General features: G+C 38.5%; 1 pseudogene; it reads right to left on the reverse strand.

The window, feature by feature from the left end:
* The window catches only part of LOC124961401 (endosome-associated-trafficking regulator 1-like), a 70533-nt pseudogene extending 46260 nt beyond the window's left edge, over positions 1-24273 (reverse strand).
* Between the last annotated feature and the right edge of the window lie 26 nt (positions 24274-24299).

The raw sequence follows: 24299 nt of genomic DNA on the forward strand, positions 1-24299 counted from the left end.
TTCTCTGGTTGGTCAGAGGTGAATCAGTGATTCAATGTATGAGAAAAATTTTATGCATTCTTGATAGCTTGAAGATGAAGGGAGTCATGTGGTAAGGTTTGAGGTATGCTGACAAAAAGTCTGTATTAGTTTTCACAGATGTAGCCAAATCACAGTTATGTACTGCAGTTATCATCAGCCTAAGTTAGTAGCTGTCCAGACTACGGAGAGAGAGAAAAACATCGGTAATACTAACTCCCTAACACTAAATTGACTTCCAAGCCCTTCACATCCTTCACATGTTTTTACCTGACAATACACCTACATTTCAAAAGTTTTATTTTTAAATATATATATATATGTATATAATTTTAAATATGTATATATAAATGTATATATACATACACATGCACATACATATATACATAATTATAGAGTGGATAATTATTTAGTACCCTGTAATTTCTCAAATAACATAATAATTAAATAACCAAGTAAAAACAATATTCTGTAAATATTGTAAATTATGAAACATGTCTAAAAGTGACTATTATTCTATCCCCATTAAGGAGAAGTCACTAAAAAGACCATCACCAGTTAGATGAATATTCGATCAAACAAACTATATTCACATAGCAATTTATAATTTGACAATACATAATATCATTTATGAAGATTTCAGATGAACCCAAGGTCTGGAAGATGTAAGGGATCCCATGAAAACCAAGCTGGACGCAGGAAATCATGTAAGGGAGTTTATTAAGTAAACAAATTGTTTCCCTGCAGGGTAAGAGAGAAAATGAGAGGAAAAGAAAGGGAAGAAGAAAGGGCACGTGCTAGAGAGAGGGAAAAGCATGGAGGATAGAGAAAGCAAGTAGGAGAGAGAATGCAAGAGAAAAGATGGTGGGGTAGCTACCGTGAAGCAGTTGAATTCCACCGGGCTAACAGGGGACCAATAATGGAGAAGGATACTTGCAAGCTGACTGATGAACCAATAGCTAGCTAGGATGTGCACAGACTGACAGTAGTTGGGAGGCCCAGAAATGACTGCAACGGAAAGGGTGGGGAGAGAAATTTTGTGCATTACAGAAGAGATCATCCATTTCTCCCTTTCTGGGATATAGCTGCCTCTTGATCTTGGAAACCTTTTAGGCATGAGATCCTGTTGTGATCTTGCTAATGGGAAGTTTGAGGAGTTATGATCATGTTACTTCTTCTGCCATTCCCACTTCCTCAAATATTTGCTACTCGTGTCAAGGAAATCTGAAGGTTTTCAAATTTCCAATTTCTCTGTTATGGTTGAATTTTGAGAAGTCAAATTTAGACACCTGTATTTTACCCCAGGTTTGCTCAGAAAAGCCCTGGATGACATTTCCCATGGGCAGAAGACAGAAGCGGGCCTGACAAGTCCTGTTAGAGCTTGTACAATGACATGAGAGTGATTAGGTGAAGAAAGTAGAAGGAAATGAGATCACTTTCCCAAAGCTGTTAAATGCTCTCTGATATAATGCTCTCCAAAAAGGCTTATACAGTGAGGTCATTTTGGTTTGGTGTTCTATTTAGTGAAAGACATGGATTTGAAGAAGTTTTGTGAATAGAGCTCTGTAGTAATATATCCAATAAATCTGATCTGTCACCAAGAGTAGCATTTTTCATAGCAGGGGTTGGAACTTAAAAAAAAATACCACAAAGTATGACACTTTGATGTGCTGAGCACTTTGAATTAAAGAAAACTGGGAGACCTTAGAAGCTGCCTTAGAATCAAAGTCTCTCTAATCTTATCTTTCTCCTCCTTCAAATGCAGAGAGGGACTTTTTTCTAAAATCCCTTATCTACCTAAAAACTAGAACCACCTAAAAGGAACACAATTACCTTTGATTCTCTCCTGAGGTTCCATTGGCCAGGTAAGATTAAACTCATACCTTAGGACTGAAGATTGAGGAATGTCACCACACCCAAACAGACTTTGTCACAAGTTATTTTCTTATCTTCAGGCCCTTCATTATCCAGACAGATTCATTAATAATCTATTGTTCATTCTTTGGGCCCATTCAATTCCCTGATAATCATTTATTACTTCTCAAAATTATTTATATCCCCCTCAGTTTCCCACACTCCTTTGAAGAAGTGTAGAAAGTTTCTGAGTCTTATTGGGCTAGTGGGTACTCACTGTTCTGTGATGCACCCAGACACTTTAATTTTTATGTGTTTTCTCCTGTTGATCTGTCTATTTTTAGTCCTTTTCAGCAAACCTTCAAAAGGCAGAAGGGAAATTTTCTTCATTCTTACATGCAGGAGGAGAGAATTTCTTTTCTTTACAGTTTACATGCTACTATATTTCAATGGGGAAAAAGCAATTATCCAGGCACCAATTACCTGATAAATTACTTTGCAATGACTCATAGAAACCAGAAGCATCAGTCAGGGTCAATCAGGACACAAAACCACAAAGTAATTTGGACAGAGAAAGTTTAATTATAAAGAATTAGCAACTATAGGATTGGTATATCAATAGATTGATTAGTAAGGACTCCAAAGAATACAGGAAGAGTAGATAGAACAGTCACTACCTCTAGTATTGAGAAAGAGTATCCAAGGAGACCTTTCAACTCCTAGGTTAGTTGGAGAACTGACTTCGGGTCAGTGAGTGACAGAGAAGTTTCTCTGGTACTGCACCAGGACAACCTGCCATAATTTCACCCTTCAAGGATGCTGGATAAAGCTTTTCATAGGAGGTGTCCCATTAGAGCCACTCTGCCACAGAACTCCCCTGGGTGTGTTTCAGGGGGAAGCTCCTGGCTGGTGGGTGCTGCTGATTGGCACACACTGCAGGGGTCAGGAGAAGCTGCTCATACTGGAAGAACCAGATCCTGGAGAAGCTGCCTGCATTCCAGGAGTCTGGGGTTGGATTCACAAGAGGCAAGTGCTGGAAAAGGGACTCATGCTGGAGAAGCATCATAGACTTCAAGAACCTGCTGATAAACATGCTTGACCCACAGGGACTCCTTCCTGAATGTCTCTCCAGTGCCCTCTACTGATGTAATTTAGCATCCTGCCATCTGACATGGGAAATGTCTACAAAACCCAGATCTGTTTTCACAAATTAGGCATCAAGGGGGAGCTTGAATGAAGAGGCAATAAATTGATATGTAAGAATATTCAGTAGTGCAGTATCTGTACTTGGTATAGTGCTTTTTATCTGTGAATTTCTTTCTGATATGTACATGGACTGACTGCTTGGAAATGTCATCCCCTTTCACCATCTCCAATCCTTGGGAATATTTACATTTTGATGATCAATAGATAACTTAATTAACTTCTGTATTTTTAACATGCTGGTGAATCCATACAACTCTTTGCATTCCTATCTCTCACCACCTACAGACTTTCCCCCATCCCTCTTTCTTTTGATATTGTCCCTGAGTGAGAATTTATTTCTATGACACTGAAGTTTCTTCCTCTTGGCATATAACTCCAAGTGTTCTGGAGTTAGAGAAAGCAGTATAAACAGTGTATTTCTCTTGTCCTGACTGGATTGCTGGAGTGATCCCAGGTCTCAGAAATGGATGCTGTTAGTTTGTTTCTGGAATGCTTTACAAAAGCTTGATCCATAGTGCAGCAGTGTTTAGAGGTGGTGCTATTGGGTGGGCTCTAGAGAACCGATTGGATCATGAGGACTCTGAACTCAACAATGGATTAATCCATTCATGAATTCATAATTTGATGGCACTATTGAGAAGTGGTGGAAGCTGTAGGAGGTGGGCTCTAATTGGAAGAAGGGCACTGGGAGTGTGCCCTGCAAGTGTACACATAGTCGCCAGTGCTTTCTTCTCTTCTTCTCTCTGCTTCCAAGGTGAAAACTTTGCTCTGCCACATTCTTTCTCCATGATGTACTGCCTCACCACAGGCACAGAAACAATGGAGCCTGCCACCATGGACAGAAACCTTTGAAACCATGAGTCAAAACAAATCTTTCCTCCCTTAAGTTGTTTTTCTGAGATATTTTGTCACAATCATGAAAAGCTAACTAACACAACTTCTCTGGTACATTTACTACCTTTGCCTGCAAGGGTGACCATTGTTACTTCATATGGTTTTACACAGAGAATCAGTGAAGCTGAGAATAGTTGAGACAGCTTCATTTTGAAAGATGCATATGAGAGTTTTTTTAAAAGCACTGAATTTATTGTATTTTGGAAAGTATGATATAAAATATATTTTATTCACAAAAGTGCTTTGAATATACAGAGTTTTTAAAATCTCTAATGCTAAGTCCCTGGAGACCTTTATTTCAGTTATTTAATGATATTTCCCCCTTTATTTGGTCCTTAGAGAGTCTGGAAAATATTTGATTATAACTTGAACTTGAAGGATTTTCTATGTTACCAACATTCATTCTCTTAGCAGTTACTCATTCATTTGTGCATTGATTCATTTAACACATAAAAGAATATTGGGCATATAATTGTCTGTGGGTGGTTGGAGAAAGAGAGGTGATTATGAAAATGCATGACAGATTTCTCTTCTGGACAACATATCAAATCAGAGGGAAGATAGGAAGTACAGGGCCACAATGCAGAGGGCTTCATAATGGCAAGTTAAAAAGAGATACATTTTATAATCTGAGAAAAAATAGCTGAAAACAGAATTTCAGGATCAAAATCATGTAAGAAGATAATCACAGTGTTTGTTCTTAAGGAGAGCTGTTCTAGGTCCTGCTTAGCAGACTCTATACATTTGATGGTTGTCCTTATGCACATATAAATTAAGGAGCAATTGAGTAGCTAAGTAGAGTTGCAAAAATGAATGAGAAGGTTGATTTTCTTCTGATTCAGCCTCTGAATAACTGAAGTTGGAAAAGTCAACTTGGGTTCTGGATTCCCTAAGACCATCCACAGCTTCAGTGATTCACTTGGAGGACTCAGCTATCGCGTTCCCTCTGCCCGCAGAGAGAGACACGACAAACTGGTTGTTGGTCAGAGCTCTTTATTGTTCTTCCTCATTGTTCTTCATTCTTCTTTCTCCTCTTTTCTCCTTCTCCTTTAACAAGGAAGTCATGGTCCTTATATATGAATCATGAGCCAATCAGGTTACAGAGCATGTGGGGAGAGCATGATTACAATATAATACAATAGGGGTATCAAGAGAGCACGCAGTGAGCACGAGTCACCTCATCCAATCAGAACGATTTCCTTAAGCAGTGTCAGCTGTTTGTTGCAAACCAGGCCACCCCGGCTCAGTGCCAGGTGCCACACTGAAGTCCTTGTCAGCTGTTTGTTGCAAACCAGGCCGCCCTGGCTCAGTGCCAGGTGCCACACTGGAGTCCTTGATGTTGCAAACCAGGAGCCCCGGTTCAGTGCCAGGCTTTGCAAACCAGGTCGCCCCGGCTCAGTTCCAGGCTAGGGTGGGGTCTGCAGTACCCTGACAGCTCCCCCTTTCTTTTATTAAAAGAAAAGACTTGAGACCATGCCTGTCTTAGGTTGAGGGGTCCAGCACATGTCCTTACCCGTCATCAAAGACTGTAGAGCATGCTACAGCTTCTGTCTTAGGTTGGTACATGGCCACCTCCTTCATTACCCATCGTTGACTACCGGTCTAGCATATTTGCCATATATGGGGGGAAGCCTTTAGCCTCAATGGCAGTCAGGACTTGTTGAAGGATGATTTGATCTCTCTGTTGGGTGGCTCGTAATTGATAAATTAAGCGAATGAGATATAAAACACCTAAAATATTAGTTCTAGGGAGCCAAGGTTTGCCCATTGTTTTACAAAACCTAGAGCAGTAGAGAACCATTTGACCATTTCAGATACAGGTGCCACATTTACCCTGGTGGTATTGACTCTCAATTTTAGCTCTTAGTTGAGAGGTTAAATTGTCAAACCCATATGACCAAGTACAAGTAAGATAGTGAGAAAGATTTCTAGACAACATAGCTGCTTGGCTATCATTATAAAAAGTGATAGGGGTAACACAAACTGCTCTTAGAGAGTAAATACACCCAAGTCCCAAAAGTTCTTGTAAAATGTCCACTTGTTTTTGCAGTAGGTCCACCCGTTGGTTAACCAGCAGAATTCCAGCTTTAAATGACCATTTAGAGTCTCTTGAGTTTGTAAGGCAGTGGCAGTGTTTTCTGCCAAATGATTAACTGTAGTTGTTGTCTGTATTGTAGTTGTCAATGTGGCTGCTGCGGTTGTGGCTGCTGCTGCAGAGGCTGCAATGGCAGTGATCACAGCTGTTGTGATGCTAAAATCTCTTTTGTTTCTTGATAATAGTACTGGTAGTTCTGTATTTGTAACAGAGACTGGGACTGGTAGGAAGGTAGGAATAGGCATTAAGACTGCTCGTGAGAACCTAGAAGCATTCCAACATTGAGAGAGAAGTTTGGAGAATAGCAGCTTCATAAATACCCTGCTTTAAAACTTGTATACTTGGAAAATATGAACACATTTAATATACAACTAGAAACCATTTTACAATTACCTTGACACTTTTTTCTTACCAAATTTAGTTTTTTTAAGAAAAATGTAGACTCTGTAACACAGTACAATACTCTTAACAGTTGTTTAACCATAATTGTATAAACCCCAATTTTTAAGACTAATTGTTTTAAAGAATAAAACTTAATAGACACAAAGTTAAGAGTAAATTAGTGTTTCTAAGAAATCCTTGTTATTTTACCATGTCATTTTACCATATAGATTAAACTTTGGCTTATATTAGAACATTAGTATTTCACCTTAGGAAAAACCTTAAATAGCTTTAGCTGTTTCACATACATACAACCAACTTAGTTTTACACAAACTTGTTGAAACTTGCCCTTTACTTACACAGACTTTCTTAGCACCTATTTAGACCCTTATGCATTTCATCACACAAGCACTTTTTTACCCAGAAACATTTCCTTTTTCCTTTTACTAAATATATTCTCATACCCAGACCCTTTTATTTTCTCTTTCCTATTTGTTGACCCCTTTTTGTTCACATTCTGAAACAACTTTTATGAAATTTTTGAATTTAGATAAATTACACCATTTTAACAAGATAAAATACTTTGTTGTTTATAGTACTCTAACTGAAACACAGTTGAAACCTTTAGAATCCTTTGTATATAGAATTGTGCTTGTTAAGACATAACTTTTAGTAACCTTGTTTTTAGTCAAGATATTAGACAAGTGTCCTGAACAGTATTTGCTGTCTCTTTCCTGTTGAAGAAAAGTCCTAGAAACAATTGATATTAGACATTGTTTAACATTAACATTCCATTAGTTTGACCACCTAGAGACTTGCAAGTTATTTTTAAAGACATTTCACTTTTATTAGTTTACTCAATTTAAATTGAACCTTTTTAAATCATGCGAATTAAAAGTATTTGGATCCATTTTTAAATTTTAATTTTAGGAGCGCTCAGTTTTGATACAGACAAAACATGACACCAGACAGCACGACATACAAATAACACAAAATCAAAGGCCTTGTAACTTTATAGGTAAATCTCCATTGTAATGTAACATATTTAAAAACTCTAGTTGAATAAAAAATAGAACTGATCAAAAAGAAAAAAAATCATTAACCTAGGTATGCTGGATCAAAATTATGAGCTCAAAAATACAGCATTAAAGAAAAACAAAACAAAACAAGAATCCTGGAAAATGAGTTAGTTTTGTGTAGCAACCTGGAAGTTTAAAACAGACACCCTTTCTTCTTTCTTTTTTTTCTTATCTTCAGGTTACCTCCCTTTCCCGCTGAGACTGCTGCAGCCTACATTCCAATGCAGGCTTCAGTAAGGCCAGGCAAGGGGGAGGGAGGATCACCCAGGACTTTTTAACCCTTTTTCTTCCTGGTTGAGAAATCAGGTTAGGTTTGAACGCAGAAAATCACAAAATATTATTTCTTACTACTTTTGAGGAATGGAGCTGCTGAGCTCTCTGCCTAGGGGGAGGACTGCTTCAAGGACATGGGTGTTCCCTCCCTAGTTGGACATGGAGTTGCGTGGAAGGGATCAGGAGGGGGGGGGCCTTTTTCTGTCTCTTGTGATAGTTTCTCTTGATCCAACAAGCCCTTATCTAAAAACCGAGGGGTTTTATTTTCTACAGTTTTTAAAAACTTCCTAGCTGAGGAAACCTCTAAAGGTGCCCCATTAGCCTTTAATAAAGCCTTTAATAATCCTTCCATGTGAAGGAAGGCAGTGGTTAAGCCTGCATTTGTTAATGGGCCACCTATTTCTCTACAAGCTTTCATCCATGCCTCTATGTCTTTGCTTTTAAATGGACTAATAGCATTTCTGCATTCTCTTGTACATTGTTCATATACTAATTGTTTAATTAAAGGCATAGCTACATCAGCATCCTCGAAGATCTTTCCTGCTGCATCTACCATTCTAGCCACGAAATCTGAAAAAGCTTCTGTGGGGCCTTGGACAATTTTTGTTAAGTTACCTCGCACTTCTCCTTTGTTAGGAAGTGCTTTTCAGGCAGCAATGCAGATCTTATTAATTTGTTCATAAACCTCTAATGGAAAGCCTGTTTGCTGATTGGCAAATCTACCCTGCCTCAGAAGCATATCTACATTCCATGCAGGATTGCCCGCTGCTGCATTCCTTCTAGCTGTGTCTAAACAAATCTCATGGCAAGTTGTTTTCCACATTAAATACTGTCCACCAGTCAAAGTAGCCCTAGCTAAATTCTCCCAATCTCTAGGGATCAAATTTAAAGATGAAATAGTTTCTACAAGTGACATGGTGAATGCAGCTTGAGGGCCATAAGTACCAGCTGCTTCTTTTAGTTGCTTAATAAATTTAAAATCCCATGGTTGGTGATACCACTGATTTTGTGGGTTTTCAAACACAGGAAAACAAGAACTTGTATTGGGCTCACATTCCCTCCAGGATTGTATTGGGGGGTTCACTGGGCAATTTAAATTATACTCAGGAAGTGGTGCTTTAGGTCCTGAGGGATTTAACTGTGTATTGGAGCCATAAGGTGGCGGAATCAATCGTGTAAATGGGCCACTAGAGGATTTTTGCATGTTTTCTTCTAAGTTTTTAAGGGATGGATATAGTTTCCTACCACCAGGTGGCATCAATTGCATATCTTTGACCCTTCGTTCAAGTTCCTCATCTGATAGTTCCTCTTCTGACTCGCTTTGGTCAGATTTAAGGGGAGGAAAGGAACACAACGATCTTTGTTCTTTCACTTCCTCCAAAATGTTATTTCCTTCATTTAGAGGGGGTTGAAATTTCTCCTTTTGTGAGGTCAAACAACTTTTTACGAGAGCCCATATAGCCATAATGCCAGTGGGCAATGTTCCCTGTTGATGGGCTTTGTGTAAGTCTTCACCCAATTGTTCCCACTGTGGGGCATTTAATAACCCTTCATCCATAAACCAAGGAGCTATAGTCTCTACTGTATGTAAGAATCTCCTCGCTGAGGAGGCCTTCAAAGGCATTCCATTTATTTTCAATAGAGCTCTTAGAGGCCCCTCCATGCGAACTCTGGACATTTCTGAACCCATTCTTTAGCTATAGCGGCCGCCTTCCGTGTGCCTACTTTCACTTTAGCCGGACCGCTTTCCGCGTGTCCCCGGACCACCTTCCATGAGTCCTGATAGTCGCTTTACCGCGATATAGTCGCTTTACCGCGATATAGTCGCTTTACCGCGATATAGTCGCTTTACTGCGATACTTTCACTTTAACCGGACCGCTTTCCGCGTGTCCTGATAGTCGCTTTACCGTGAACTTTAACCGGACAGCATTCCGCGTGTCCCCGGACCACCTTCCGTGTGTCCTGATAGTCGCTTTACCGCGAACTTTAAAGCTGCCTTTATCACTCCTATTTTTATATTTACAATAGACAAACTGGTTAACATTAATCTCTAAAACTTACCTAGGTAGTTGCTGCTGGTTTGTTGTCTTCCCGGGTGGTCCCTGGTTCGTTCCCGGGTTTCGGCACCACTTATCGCGTTCCCTCTGCCCACAGAGAGAGACACGACAAACTGGTTGTTGGTCAGAGCTCTTTATTGTTCTTCCTCATTGTTCTTCATTCTTCTTTCTCCTCTTTTCTCCTTCTCCTTTAACAAGGAAGTCACGGTCCTTATATATGAATCATGAGCCAATCAGGTTACAGAGCATGTGGGGAGAGCATGATTACAATATAATACAATAGGGGTATCAAGAGAGCACGCAGCGAGCACGAGTCACCTCATCCAATCAGAACGATTTCCTTAAGCAGTGTCAGCTGTTTGTTGCAAACCAGGCCGCCCCGGCTCAGTGCCAGGTGCCACACTGAAGTCCTTGTCAGCTGTTTGTTGCAAACCAGGCCGCCCTGGCTCAGTGCCAGGTGCCACACTGGAGTCCTTGATGTTGCAAACCAGGAGCCCCGGTTCAGTGCCAGGCTTTGCAAACCAGGTCGCCCCGGCTCAGTTCCAGGCTAGGGTGGGGTCTGCAGTACCCCGACACTCAGCAAAGCTGTTATACTCCTATTTACACTTAATAAAATCAGCAGTAAAAAGAAAAAAAAAAAGAAGGAGCATAGAGAAGAGTAGAAGATACCAGGAGCAAGTTTCAGTTGTCCTCTGAACCTTGTTACTCATATGAGCACCATTTATTTCTCCCAGCAAGGATGTGTGACAACCCTCAGGGAGTATTGATAGCCAGGGAACTTCACCTGAGCCTCCTCCTTCAAGGTTTTTATTGAGGATCAGACAGACAGGCATTGTTGACTAACCAGGTGGCTGACCTTAGTCTCCAACCTTGTCAGAGGTCAAGTTGATAGTACATAACCCAAGGCTCCTGCCATAAATCACATTGTTAGCAAAGACAATCAAATGGTGCCCCAAATTCCACAAGTATACAAAGATACTCTCATAAACAGGGCATTCCGAGGGCATATAGATTACTTCCCAAGAGGCAGGCAAGGCCCAAACATTTCTTTTACACATGCAGTGTGGACAACCCTGAGTTAATCCTAAACTGTTCATCAGTTAACCTCTGTGTTTGCCTGGCTGTCTTCATGTATAAATTGAAGTGAAGTTAAGATGGACCAAGACAATACCTAGCTTTAAATGCTTCAGTGACTTAAATTTTTTAATTAAGCTATAAAGCCACTGTAATTCAACAAATAGTTTAAGAAATAGCAAAGTGTAAAGGAAGGACTTGTTTTTGTATATTTCTTACAATTATGTAATAGTTCTCTTTATCTCTACATTCAGCTTGTAAAGACAAATTGTGGGCCACACTCCCACTCCTCCTGGCTCTTTTACACTGCCTAGAATCCCACCCAAATCTCTGGAAAATGAGCACCTCTCAGGAGATGTTGAAAATTAGTTCAGGCTAATTGCTACTGGATAAGTAGGGTTTTGCTGTTGTTTAAAATAAGAGAGAGAGAAAAAAGAAGATGGGCTTATATTGCAGCAAGAAGAATTTAGTTTCAATTTAAGGACAATTTGCTAACTAAAAAGAACATAAAAAACTAAAATAGTTATCAAGGTCTATGGAGTCTCCTTATTTAAAGAAAAATGAAAAATTGTATTCCTTTAACTAGGCAGTTTAAGTTTAGATCTGACCTTACAAAGATGCTGTTTTTGTTGTAACACCCCTTACTCAGAAGCTAAACTATATCCAAAATAATCTCACCAGCTCAGGCTTCAAAATCACACTAGAATGTCTTAGTAGACAGAGTATGTTTATGGCATTTCCCATTTCAGTTTAAGCTTCACATTGAAGCTGGATAACTTCAGGAGTATTGCATGGGATTATTTGGGATGAGAAATATTAGAACACAGAGCTGTGTTTTGAGCTAACATTCCAGTTCCCTGTAGAAGTAGGCTTTTTAGAAAGCTAAAATTAACTTGAAAGTTACAATTACCATACCTCCAGAGAAAGAGAGTTTTTACTCAAAGAACAAAGCAATCAGTCCCTACTTTAGTAGGTAACTTGACGAAGACTTGGACAGGGTATGGCACCCATCTTTGTCCATTGTAAGGTCAGGGCCAACACTCCTATAACAAAAGACAGTCTATCAATAGAAAGGCATAACATAAGTATTTAATCAAAATTTTATGTGACTCCAAAGCCTCTGGAAATTAAGCTCCAAATACTCAGAGAAAATGGTCTATTTATTATGCCTAGATTCCGTAAAGAATGCACAGACATGCAGAGATATGATTGAACATAAAGAATATAATGGTGATAGACTGAGTAGGAAAGACTAAGCAATAACTGTCTGTTTGGATTCTTCTTGGCCTCTCTGAGGCCATAAAGAATTTTCATATGGCCAGTTTCTAACCAAAAGGGAGGAGGAAGTTAGAATAATATTTCTAGGTTTTATGGCTGGCTTTGCGGGGGGTTAGTTTCTATGGCCTGCCTTGGGGGAGAAAGAAGACCAGGAGACAGAAGAACAAGAGAAGATCAAAAAGGTCTTGCTTCTGAACCCCATTTTTTTCAAACTATTCAGCATACCAATGTGTCATATTTTGAAATATTGTTATCTGAGTCCAACGATATCCACTTGTGCCACCTGCCTCCTATTGAGTGACAATTCCTTCACTGGTTTTATAGAATGGAATCTGCATAAATGACATAGGAAGCTAGCATAGGAAACCATTATTCCTGTCATAGACAAGGAGATATATCATTTTAAATCATCATTGAAAATGTGATATGATGGCCAGCTCACAGTTTGTGTAATTCTAGAGCAATTTCATTAATTAAGAGCTCATTTATTCCCAAAGCAAGAGAAAGAGAGAAGGACAAAATCTCTCCACAGAAGAAATGTTTTTGGTCAAAGCAAAATTATCATTACATCAATGAAATAATGTTCACAACAGAAACATTTCATTAAAAATGCATGGAGGGAGAAATGGTAAATGGATTGTTAATATGAGGTGGGTGACTGATTTTGAGAAGTTGGCACTGTACCTAATCAGTCACATGAAGTACATATAGTAGTTTGAGTACCAGAACAGTTTCCCAGGTTGTCCTTGTGCATGTGCTCTCTCGAGTCCAATTAGTAGCAGTAACAGCATTGTGCTTATAAGGTTGTTAGAGATGCAAAATCAGGTCCAAGTGCAGATGTACAGAATCCAAATTGGCATCTTATGGCGGGCGAGACCCGGGGCCCAGGGTTTTGCCACATGCATCCAAGATGGCGACTGTCAGAGAGTCAAAGGGCATGCTTAATGCACCTTGAAAAAAACAGGAAGTGTTTACCATTGGCTGTGTGATAATTAGTTTAGCTGCTTAGCGTGTGGTCAGATATATCTTACATGTATGCTTGAGTTTGTGATCACTTGACCTTTAATAGGATTGGATGGACATATCTGATTACAATTGCTTATGCATGAGACTGCTTATATATTGAGGGTGTTATCCGAATAAAGCGGAAGCTGCTTCATGACTTCGGAAGTGTATGTGTCGTTTATCCTGCTGGTTGGTGGCAAACGGCAAGTGGTGGCCCGTACAGGGAGCAGTGAGCGCTCAGGTAATTAATAAAGAAGAAAATTTTTTACTAGCACAGTCAACTAGCAGTCAAGCCTTAGGGTTTAATGGAAGGTTCCCCCTAGTGAGGGAGCATAATGTAAGGTTCCCCTAGTGAGGGAGCGTAATGGAAGGCTGTCCTAAGAGACAGCAAAGGACGTCCTGTAGTAAATGAATATGTGTAAGGTGTTATTTGTATTACCTTTTCTTGTTTGGTTTCTGTTCACTGTTGTTGTGGCGATATGGACATTAGTTCATTTCTGTCGGACTTCCAAAAAAACCGAAATTTCAAGAACAGTGAAGAGAAGAGGAAAAGATATTAGAAACTATAAAAGAAGATCAATCAAGTTGAGCTTCTGAAAGAGAAAGTAGATATTCAGACCTCTGTGCCTCCGCCAGAGCAGTATTAACTCCAGAGATGGGAGTACAACCAATACCAACTTCGGTTGTCGGCCCATTACCTAAAGGAACAGTGGGACTAGTTCTGGGGAGGAGTTATTCTGCTTTAAGAGGATTAAATTTTGTCCCTGGAGTTATAGACCCTGATTTTACAGGAGAAATAAAAATTCTTGCTTCTTCACCAAGAAGTGTAGCAATAATAGCTCAGGGTGATCGCATAGCACAATTGTAGGTCTTACTCAGCTGCCATGATCAATATCCATCAAAGAATATTATTAGGGGAAATAAAGGATTAGGTTCTACTGGCCAAAATGTGGTCATGTTAACATTGGATTTAAAAGATAGATCTATGACAAAGTTAGTGATAGAAGGCAAAAGTTTTGAGGGCTTATTATATACTGGGGCTGACACAAGTATTATCAGAATTACAGAATGGCCCAAAGCCTGGCCACTTCAACAGTCAGATCAGACTTTAAGGGAATTGGGTATCGCTTCCAATCCTAATAAGAGTGCAGCCATATTAAAATGGAATGATGAGGAAGGTTATAGTGGTACTGTCCAACCTTACGTCCTTGAACATCTCCCGATAAACTTGTGGGGGAGAGATATCATGGAACAGGTGGATTTACATCTCACATCCAAGATCCCATACAGTAATCTAAAAGCTAATCAAATGATGTTAGCCCAAGGACACATATGGGGAAAAGTTCTTGGGAAAAATAGTAAAGGACCTACTTCCGACATTTTAGTTACTCCAAACAAGATAAAAAGGGATTGGATTTTCATTAGGGGCCACTGAAGCAATTGAAATAGCATGGAAATCTGATAAACCTGTCTGGGTCCCTCAGTGACCCCTCTCAAAAGACAAATTAGAAGCGGCCCAGCAATTCGTTAAAGAACAACTAGAGGCCGGACACATCAAACCATCCACCTCTCCTTTCAACACACCAATATTCATAATAAAAAAGAAATCAGGAAAATGGAGGCTATTACATGACCTAAGAGCAGTAAATTCTATAATGGAGCCCATGGGACATATTCAATTAGGATTACCTACTTTATCGACTATCCCAGTTAATTGGCCCTCCATTGTAATTGACATAAAAGATTGCTTCTTTTCCATTCTGTTACATCCATCAGACACCAAAAGGTTCACTTTTACTGTGACCTCACTTAATAATAGCTCTCCTAATAAAGGATATGAATGGATAGTCCTCCCACAAGGCATGGCCAATAGCCCCACTATGTGTCAAATATATGTAGGCAAGGCTATCGAACCCATAAGCCTACCAAACCCTCAACTTTTAATCTATCATTATATGGATGATATTTTGCTAGCTCATAAGGAAAGACCTGTCTTAGAACAATGTTATAATTCCTTACTAAAGTCACTGGAAAGATGGGGCTTACATATTGCCATTGATAAAGTACAAATGACAGACACCAAAAACTTCCTGGGATCTATCATAAATGCAACTATGGTTAAACCCATAAAAATTACTGTTTGGGTGGACAAACTTAGAACTTTAAATGATTTTCAAAAACTTTTGGGTGATATTAATTGGATTAGACCTTACCTTCACTTACCCACCTCAAGTTTGGGCCCCCTGTTTGATATTCTTAAGGGTGAATCACACCCCCTTTCTAAGCGGCCCTAAGGCTCGAACAGCTCTCAAGCTTGTTGAAACATCTATGGAAAAGGTTCATCTTGATCATATTGACCTAGCTAAGCCTTTATCATTTATTGTCTCGGCCACAAATAAGTTAGCCACAGGAGTGTTTTGGCAAAAGGGTCCTATTCTATGGGTTCACATGAATTATGCCCCTAACAAGGTCTTATCCTTGTTTACTGAATCTGTGGCAGAATTAATCCTTAAGGTGTTAAAAGTATCCCTTTCCACCTTTGGATCACATCCCTCAACAATAACTACTCCATATACTACTGAGCAGATATAATATCTTATTAATAATTCAAATTCATGGGCTATAGTCTTTACTAGTACTTCTGCTGTATTTAACAATCATTTGACATCTGATCCTCTTCTCCAAATTTGAAGTCAACATCCTATAATTTTCCCTAAAGTCACCTAAAAAGAACCTATTATAGGAGCTACCCTTATATTTACTGATGGATCAAAAAATGGTATGGGTGCTATTACTATAGATAATGTTACAAAAATATTGGTGTTTAATACTCTATCTGCACAACAAACAGAACTATTAGTAGCTATAGAAGTATTCAGAACCCACCATGAGCCCTTCAACCTATTCTCTGATAGCAAATATGGTGTTAATGCTATTCGAAATTTAGAATTAACTGGTCTGCTCTCCCTCACTTCCACCATCACTAAGTATTTACAATCTTTTCAAAAACTTATTTGGGAAAGAAAAAGCCCTTTTTTTATTGGGCATGTTCAGGCTTATACTGGCCTTCCAGGTCCTCTAAGTTTACACAATGATTTAACAGACATGACCACCAGAGACTCACACATCTTTAATACGCTTGAAAATGTAAAAACTTTTCATTCCAAATTTCACGTAAATGCTTCTACTCTGTTTACACTATCAGATTACTAAGGCAACAGCTTGGGACATAGTCAAGTCTTGTGCTAAATGTGTTACACTTATTCCTAACCCCTTGTTAGGAGTAAATCCAAAAGGGCTTCAGCCCAATCATATTTGGCAAATGGATGTAACTCATTATTAAGAATTTGGAAAATTACAATTCATCCATGTGTCAATAGTTACCTTTTCAGGATTTATTATGGCCTCTACTCATGCTGGAGAAAAAACCAAAGATGTAATAACACACTGTTTATATTCTCTCTCCATCCTAGGGGTTCCCAAACAAATTAAAACAGATAATGGTCCTGGATATACGTCCCAGGCCTTTAAACAATTTTTTTCCACCTTTGGTATTCAACATGTCACAGGAATTCCCTATAATCCTATTGGACAAAGCATTGTTGAGCATGACCATTTAACACTTAAAAACATGCTTTATAAACAAAAAGGGGAATAGGGGCATCATACAGATCCTCAAAAGACAAATTATCTGTTGCCTTGTTCATCTTAAATTTTTTAATCTTGATTCTGAGGGTCAATCAGTGGTTGACCATCATTCACAGCCTAATAAAAAACATCTATCTCAAGTGCTCTGGAAGGACATTCTATCGGGACAATGGAAAGACCCAGATCTGGTATTAATCTGGACCCGAGGATCTGTTTGTGTTTTCCCACAGGATGCACAATCGCCAATTTGGGTCCTGGAGAGATTGGTCAAGGCCTCAACAGAGACACAAAAACAGGAAGAAGATGAGGAGGCTTCTCCCGCTGATGGTGTTAGCGATTTCTCACCAAGTTAATGGAGGAGACGCGCGTGAACTATGGGGGATAGTGAAGACGTGGCCCTATCCTGTACCCCTTACCAACTCTTCTATTCTATATCCTCCTATTTTTACAACAATTGGCCACATTTGTCCAGTCCGCTGTTCAATGGGGAAAAGAATGGTTTGGGTTTTTGTCCGGGGGAGGTCTATTGTGTGTTGTATCTGTTCTGTGCGTATAGTGTTTATACAAAATGCGTACACATCGGCACAGAGAAACAGCCATTATTCGCCAAGCTCTTGTCGCAATTGATGCTGGCTCATCCCCCCAAGTCTGGTTAAATATGCTGAACTGGTAGTCAAAGATGGGTAAGATTCATGGGGAGCTCATACCAACCTAAGACAGGAAATGAGGGCTAGAGCCTCATTGTCCAATGACGGATAAGGACATTGCTCTGACGTGGACAACCTAAGACAGGCACGGTCTCTTTTACAAACAGAAAGGGGGAAATGTGGCAGGTGAGACCCAGGACCCAGGGTTATGCCACATGCATCCAAGATGGTGACTGGCAGAGAGCCAAAGGGCATGCTGAATGCACCTTGAGAAAAACAGGAAGCGTTTACCATTGACTGTTTGATAATTAGTTCAGCTGCTTAGCGCATGGACAGATATATCTTACATGTATGCTTGAGCTTGTGATCACTTGACCTTTAATAGGATTGGATGGACATATCTGATTACAATTGCATATGCATGAGACTGCTTATATATTGAGGGTGTTATCCGAATAAAGCGGAAGCTGCTTCATGAACTTCGGAAGTGTACGTGTCATTTGTCCCGCTGGTTGGCGGCAAGCGGCAGCATTTTTCAGATCATTGAGGGACTCATGGTCATTCAAGTTTGAGAAGCACTGCTTGAAAATCTGACCAGCTGCCTATTTTTGTAAATGATGTTTTAGGAGTCATGCATTTTGCATTTACCTAAATGTTGTCCATGGGGTCTTTTGTATGACAATGGCAGGAAAAATATTTTCCTCTGAGATTATTCCCCTTACATCCATCTGAGTGTAGTGCTTCTGTAGTAAAGCCCAAACTAGCTGGCCATATACAGATGGTGTAGAGAATAATGTCCCTTGATTCAATCAGGCTTTTATATCTCAAAAGTGATGTGTTTCAGAACTCCTCTCCAGCTCATTGTTTCTGGGTTTGGTTGCTAAGATCATTTCATTGGTGAAGCAGTAGTGTTTTAGCCTGAATGCATTATTACTATAGTTGTAGTTTTTATCCAGCAGCTCATTTTTTTTCCATATTGGAAACTGAATTTAAGTAATTTGGAAGATATGGAGTATTTTGTATTAACTGATTCAAGACAATCTTTTTTTTTTCTTTGTCATTTCATTCAGGTCTGAATTAAAACTAAGCTATTCATAATGTTCAATTTAAGCTTCTTTAATTCTGATGAAATATATTCATTCATTTAAACCATGCTTATGTGAAGAATGCTAGATGCTTCTTCATATAAATTATGACTTTGATATACATGTGTTATGGTCTACAAGAAAAGAGAAAGAACAGCTTTTCAGTTTTGCTACATATTAATAGTAGGTTTGAAGGGAGTATTTTTTAGGTCTCCTCATAAACATCAAATGAAAAGGTACTGAGCAATCCACAGGGTTCAGAGTGCTGCCAAGCACCTTTGAAAGTTTACATGACATGGAGAAGATGAGGTTCTTGCCCCTTGTGAAGTTCACTGTCCGGAGATTTGACAACTCAAAAGTTTCAAGTGAATGAACATTCATTAAGGCAAGCTCTTCATTTCCTAGAACTATTGTAGATAGAATTATTTTAGCATTTGAAATTATCCCAATCAAGATGAAAGACAAGACTAAATTTGTTTGAGAATTCTTTCAGGCTTATAGAGTTTTTATTAACATTCATTTAGCAAACAGAATTGACCTAGTAGACAACTGAATATAAAGACTAGATCTCTTGAAGTGCAAGGGCTACTGTTACTTGTTTCAGAAAGCAAACATTGGATGGTATGACTCGGGTTTACACTTGTTGAAAAATAGGCCAACTATTGATGCTCCATTGCCCTCATGCATTGTTCATCTAAAATAGTGAATGTTAAAATATGTGGGTGCTACATGTAACCCACAAAAGCCCCTCACAAATCTTAATGTACTGTGTATCAAATATCCACCTCATGTACTATGAAAGTTTTATTTGTGTCTCATCATGAAGTCAAAAGTAATGCAAATAGTCAAATTATAATAGGCTAAGGACCTACATAATTTTATATGGATGAATGTCAATAGATCTAAATAGGAAATAAATGGCAATACTATCTACCTATGTTAAAAAAAGAATATCTTTCCACATTTTGCATACTCATCGCTTTAAAGATGATGTATGCAGGTTTTAAGGTTTCACAATCTGTCAGAAAAACAGCAGTTATTCCTGCAGTATCTCATTAACATCTGACCCACTTATTTTTAGATGACATGATTTAGAAGACATATAAACCCATGAAAAAATTTGCAATTATTCTGAGATGGTTTTAATGTTAACCCTAGAATCATTATTGGAAAGAATAGAAATGTGATGTAGAAGAACAACTAATCAACATGAATAAAAATATGCTCACTTTCAGAAAAATAATAAGGTTATCTGGAAAACATTACAGCTACAACCTGGGGAACACTCCCATATGAGATACTGATCTAACCAGGGCACACTGTTTCTAAGCAGAACTATCAGATCAGGGTGAATTTTGGCTACCTGTAAGAAACAGCCTATAAGGCAGACCATAGCTAGTCCAATTCCCTTCAAAACATTATCTGGTACTATGCTACCCATTTCAAAGTTTGAAGTTAACTGAAACAAAAAGAGCATATTGGAGTAAAAGTGAGTAAATGTGTAAACTCTAGCACATTCTTTTTGCTGTATTAAGTTTGAAGATGAGTATACCTACCACAGCACTACTGTTCCAGGAAGCAGAGTAGGAACAGTGATAAATTGGAAAACACTATTAATTGCATGAGTACTAGAAAAGCAAAAATGTGCTTCAAAATCTACAATAAACCTGTATCCAAAGGAGTCTTATATGACAGTGTGATGCTGGAGTTTAGTTCTCTGGCACAACTTTGCAATGGACTCACTGGCCTATGTTATGGCTCACTTCCTGCCTCCTGAAGGGTCAATATGCTACACAGAGCTATGAGGTTTCTACTGAGTGGTAACATTCACACAAGTTCCAGGTTATTCATGTCTGAATCATTTCTTGTGCAAAGTTTGATAAAGTGGTTTCTTGGTCAATAACTGCAATTTATTTCTTTTAAAGTCAGTGCAACCACAATAGAAAGTTCATTGTTTAAAGTACTTTGATGATTGATTTACTCCAATGTCACATTCTGGATAAGAGGTACTAAGAAGTAACATGCACTAGTAACCATTAACACAGTATGAATCCTATATGTATATCACTTGCAGTTCTATTACAATTGACCCAGGTTTAATCTCATCCATCTCCATGAAGGCAAAACACTTGGTGCTGGTAAACCATTTTTTAGGCTTGTTGTGTTTGAATTCCAAGAAGATAACTGCATCTAAGGAATTAAAACAAACTACATAAGCCAGAGATCATACATTTTTTGTGTCATTTTTCTCTGATCACAAGCATATGAACAGGCAAAGGTTTGCATAATTTTACAAAGTAACCTGTGCCAAACACAGTCTGATGACATGATTGTTGATAACTTATTGTGGCTCTCACCCCAAACTCTTCTACTGTGTCTGAGTGACATTTCCCTATATCATCTAATTCTAAAATGTATTGCAATACTTCCTGAACTAGACTGACTCAAGAATGTAAGTTATGCACACAAGTAGGATCATAAATGACTGAAGAATATACAATACTTAATACCACAAGAGAAACACAAGATACTTAAGAATTAGCAATACCTATAGAAATTGTTTCAACCAGCACCTGTATTAGACTAGAAATTTTAGAGTCCCTAAAAAATTAAAAAAAAAAAAATTTAGCTTGCATCCTTTCTTTTCCTCCTGAAACAAAAATACAGAAGTCAATATTGGGGGGTGTTTTAGAATTCAAATATTAATCACATGTTGGTTCAATTGTAAAATGATACCTGTTTCCTAACACCCTCTTCAGTACTCAAATCACTATTTCCATTTTATCCGTACAATTGCATAATTCTGTATTAAGATGGTGCTTTGGAAGGAAAGGTCTAATGGCAAGTCTGTTCCATTCCTCCTCGATAATCAAGTGATACTGAGAAATTTAGACAGTTCTTTGTCCCCAAAGCCCAACACTTAAACTGTACACCCTGCAGGGGTGCGTGTTGCCACTGCTGTCCTGGGTGCCACCTGAGAACCACTGTCCTGGAGGAAACAGTGAAAAGTAGGTATTCGAATGGTGGAACAAAGGAGGTTGCATCACCAGATCTGAGAAGTAAAATATCAAATATTGTTAAAAGCTGAAGATGCAGAGAAGCTTCCTGCAGAGAAGGAAATTTTCAGAAACAATCTCAGGTGATAAAAGGATTCTAAAGTCTTTTTGGACAACACTGGTATCCCATTTGGCAAAAGGCAACTGGAAGAATTTAATCCTACAAACTGTGCAATTTGGAAGTGTAACTTGCTTTAAAAATTTGCTTTTCTCCTTTCCCATATTCTTTTTCTTTTGTTTTTGGAAATGGTGATTGAACTCAGGAGCACTTTACCATTGAGCCACATCATCAGCCCTTCTTATTTTGTACTTTGAGGCAGAGGCTTGCTAAGTTGCTAAAGCTGTCCTTAAACTTGGAATCCTCTTGTCTCAGTCTTCAGAGTTGCTGGCATTATAGGAATGTGCCACCATACCCAGCTTGTCCTTTCCCATATTCTTACAAACTAACAGCCAGTTATAGTATAGTTTAACCCAAAACATCTTAGTGAAAGGAAAAAGAAGGATTCTGTAACTGAAAGTAATTATTAGGTTCTTAAGGGAACCTGAGTTAATTACTAAGGAACTTGCTTCCCTTAACTCTGCAGTATGAGAAGAATGTTGCTGTTTTCTCAGAAAACACAATGAAATTTTACTATTGAGTAATGTTTAATCACATTATTAGATAATACAATTGCTAATTCCATTTTTTAAGTAATCTTGATTTGACTTTCAATTAAGTCAATATGTATTATCATGTGACATACTTCTCTATGATCCTGTATTAAGTATACTATTTACATAAACCCAGATGAGGACCATGTCCTTAAGAAGTCAGTGACTGACGACTACAAACCTTTGTTAATTTTTCAATATGCTTCTGGATCTCAATGTCCACATTAAAATGAACATATGTATCTTCTTTTCTTGAAGCCACAGGCATGTCTTGCACAGAAGTTAAATCTGTGCCACTCAGATCTGGAGAAACAAATGTTTCTGCTCAGGAGCTCTTACATATACATAAAATGTCACACATAGTGAAAATCTGCAAACAGCAAACATTTCCAAAAGAGGCATGGAAAGAGCTGAGAGGAGATTTTCAGGCTGAGATATTCCTATTTGGTGTGAGCAGGCACCTGAGAACTGCTGATCTCCATGGGATATGTGGACAGAGATGAATACAGACTGGATAGAAGAGCTCATGGAGGGGAGAAGGAAACCTTGACAGGGCCAAGTGGACAAAAGGTGTAGAAGACAAAATGTGATCTTCATAGAGAAGTGGTGAAAAGAACTGTTTTCCTTAGGGAATAGCCCACTATATTTTTCTGTGCAGAAAAATCTGGAGTATATAATTTTCCACAATAGAGTCCTGCCACTAATTTCTAACTTTGATCAAGTATATGTCTTATTAAGAAAAATCTTTAAGGGGCTGTGGTTTGACTCAGTGGTAGAGCACTTGCCTAGTAAGCCTGAGCCACTGGGTTCAATCCTCAGCACCACATAGAAATACTTAAATAAAAGAAATATATTGTGTCCATGTACACTAAAAAAAAAAATTAAAAAGCCTTTAAATCTAACATTATCACAATTTCCCTGTTTCATTCAAGTCAAGAACCAAAAATGGATGAGAACTGACAACAAAAACCTTTTCTTTACTAAATAATTTTTCAAATATGTTATCTAAACTCATAATCTGATTTACAACAATCAGATGGTATTTAATTTTCTGGGTTTCAAAATCTCAGTTTAATCATATCAACATGGATTTCTTTAATAACTACTCGGTGTCTCTATGTTTTCAACAGAGCTGTCTTAAAATACTTAAGACAATTTAGTACATTGAATAATTTTAAAAATATTGACACAAAAATATACTTTAGTTTCACATATATGAAAAGGTAACAATATTTACAAGATTATCATTAAATATTTTTGTGTTTTATTGTACTTTCTGAATGAGTATGCAGTTTTGAAAATGGCCTACCAAACAATGTCAATATTCTCCAACATACTACATATGTGATGACTGGGAAGATAGGAATTTTTAAAAATATCACAGCATTAGTGTTGTGTGTCATGTTCCCTACATAAATGTTTTTCTTTGTGACCATAGTACTTTTTCTTTTAATAAGCACTAATGAACCCATGGATCTGACTTTCTTTCTCCAATTGAGAAAAGTTTCTCCATTTAATATTAGCCCTGAACTTGTTTCTTTGATGCAAAATGATAGATTAAAATAAGCCATTTGTGGAGATCCAAAATGGTGGAATACAGGAAGGCTGTATTCACTTGTTGCTCCATGACTCAGAATTCAAGCAGACAAAATAGTGTTTATCTGTGAGGCATCAGTCAATGCCCAATGTTCCCCTGCTGCTTAACCCCATTTGTCTCCAGAGATCAGTAACCCTTTGAATGCAGATTGCCTATCTATCACCACCTATCTATCACCATTTGCTCATCTGCTCACCTCTTGCCTGCCTATCACCCACTTTTCACCTACCCATGCCTGACATCCATGCGCCAATTGCTCGCTGTTAACCTGCAGATCACCTGCACACTGCCAGTGGATCACCGGCTGCCCACTGTTTCCTGGAAGTTCATTGTCACAGTACCAACAGGTTTGGATACACCCAGTCACTGCCATCTTGGGACACTGGCCACAGGCTAGGG

Source organism: Sciurus carolinensis, chromosome 12, assembly GCF_902686445.1.
Source record: "Sciurus carolinensis chromosome 12, mSciCar1.2, whole genome shotgun sequence".
NCBI lineage: Eukaryota > Metazoa > Chordata > Mammalia > Rodentia > Sciuridae > Sciurus > Sciurus carolinensis.